This window comes from Saimiri boliviensis, chromosome 6 (genome assembly GCF_048565385.1).
Source record: "Saimiri boliviensis isolate mSaiBol1 chromosome 6, mSaiBol1.pri, whole genome shotgun sequence".
In the NCBI taxonomy this organism is placed as follows: Eukaryota; Metazoa; Chordata; class Mammalia; order Primates; family Cebidae; genus Saimiri; species Saimiri boliviensis.
In genome coordinates this window covers 117743944-117746300 of record NC_133454.1, presented here as the reverse complement: position 1 = coordinate 117746300, position 2357 = coordinate 117743944, and the positions used below count along the sequence as shown (strand labels likewise).

Sequence of the window (2357 nt, the reverse complement as noted above, 5' to 3'; positions counted from 1 at the left end):
TTTGTTTGTTTGTTTTTGTTTTCTCAACTCTTTAAAATGTAAAACCTTTTCTTAGCTCATGGACCATACACAAAAAGGCCACAAGCTGGATTTGGACCACGGGCTGTCATTTGCCAATCCCTGCCCTAGACTCACATAGGACTGTTAAATGAGCGAAAAAGAACACCACCTTACTGTGGTAAGTAGTAGTTAGCCTACTTTATGGACACATATACCACCTCTGCCACCACCAAGCAGCCAAACTGTCCCCAAATTATCTGTTGTCCCTTGTTCTGCAGAGAGCTGGGGGACGGGGAAGAACTGATACCCAGGGTTTGGTTGCACACGTGTACGCTACGGCACCTGCACAGAAGCCCAGGGAGTTACTATTGCTCCTGCTACCCTAATACTAATTAACAAACTGCAAAGGAACCTTTTCCTGAATTCCAAATCCAAAACCGAAAATCTAAACTAAATGATTCTAGAAAAATGCTTAAATCTCCAGCAGCTCTTCCTCTACTGCCTGGCACCCAATTGCATTCTTTGAGAGACTCAAAAAATGAACCCAAGTTGTCAAATAGATTGGATTGATATATGGAGAAAAACATTCAAAGAGTTTAAATGAATAAAATAAATTTTAAATGTCTCATTACTTCTTTTGCTAGTGTATATTAATCCACGTTCATTCATTAAAAAGATTAAGAGACTGCTCACTTCGGCAGCACATATACTAAAATTGGAATGAGACAAAGAACATTAGCAAGGCCCCTGTGCTATGAATGACATGCAAATTTGTGAAGTATTCCATATATTTTTTTTGAGACAGAGTCTCACTCTGTTGCCCAGGCTGGAGTGCAGTGGCCCAATCTCAGCTTACTGCAACCTCTGCCTTCCCGGTTCAAGCGATTCTCCTGCCTCAGCCTCCCAAGTAACTGGGATTACAGGCATCTGCCACCACATCCGGCTAATTTTTGTATTTTCAGTAGAGACAGGGTTTCACTATATTGGCCAGGCAGGTCTTGAACTCCTGACCTCAAATGATTCACTCATCTTGACCTCCCACAGTGCTGGGATTACAGGCATGAACCACCACACCCAGCCAGGTTCCACATTTTTAACAAGACTGCACATGTACCCGCTGGATATAAAAGTCAGATAAAAAAAAAAAAAAAAAAAAAAAAAAAAAAAAAAAAAGATTCAGAGAGAGAATCCCACAACTATCTAACTCTTGGAAATTTTTGAACCTATTAATCTGTTAACTCAGTAAAGTGGTTTACCCACAGTTCTATGCTTGCCAGTCCCTCATTCAAGTGTTCATCAAGGAGACCCTGAGTGCTAGGCATGGTACTAGGCATCAGGCCTTTAACCCAAAAGGAGTTGCAAGTCCTATCTTTTAAGAATCGTGTCTTTTCAGAAAGACAGAGAGTACTCAAGGGGTAGGACAGAGATGTGATAAGCTAGTTTTGATGTGTCTGGTAGAATAAAGCAGGGGGCAGTGAAGTTGGCCTAGAAGGAGAAAGACCAGACAGATAAGATCAAGAAACAATTTCCCAATTAAATCACACTGAGGGTGGGGGATGCCAGACAGAAGGCAATCCTTAACTGACAAAACCAAGCACAGCAGAGGGATGGGGAGGCAGCTCAGTAAGCCAGGGGAGAGGTGGAAGCAGCTAATATGCCCAGAGGAATTGTGAGGAGAGGTTGTGAGGTCCACGGACAGGCAGGAGAGTGCAGTAGCTAAGGCTACATTCAGGCGTTAGACCACCTGATGCCTTCAAATCTCAGCCCCACCACCTTCCAACTGAAATAAAATGAAAGCAATCCAAATGGGAGGCAATGGCTAACCCAACAGAATGAATTTCTGATGGAATCATTTAAGTCATCAGAGACGAGTCTAATGAGAAACACTTTCTGAACAAGAGTTTCAGAGCATCCAAATTCTACTTCTCTTCCCTCCCCCACACACACCTGTTCAGGTCATGTGTTGGTAGGAAGATGAGGCTCTCTCCAGAAAAAAAAAAAAAAAAAACGGACAATGGGTCATTTATGGAACCCCTCGCATGGGCTAGATTCTGATGGGCTGATACCATCTCACATAATCCCCACAATACTGTACAATGATTCCATGAACTATTCTTGATATAAAGGTATTAATGTCTTGGTTTTCAAGCAATTGAAATAACTAAAGGCTCAGAGAGACAGTGAGTAACTTGCACAAGATCAAAGAACTACATGGCACAGAGAAGAGCCAAACCTCAGAGCATCTGACGCAAAAGCCTGTGCTTTCCCTCCACACCATGCCATTTTCCCCTGCCATTCCATTTCACCCAATGACGACGTGCCTGCAGCCCTGGCTCCCTGCCCTGATTCTGAGGTTC

The 2357-nt window shown here is 43.0% G+C and overlaps 1 non-coding gene across 1 annotated transcript; it reads left to right on the top strand.

The window, feature by feature from the left end:
- The first annotated feature begins 685 nt into the window (after positions 1-685).
- On the top strand, positions 686-793 carry LOC120364767 (U6 spliceosomal RNA). The gene has a single exon (XR_005579915.1). It is a non-coding gene; the product is annotated as a U6 spliceosomal RNA (small nuclear RNA).
- Positions 794-2357: the final 1564 nt, after the last annotated feature.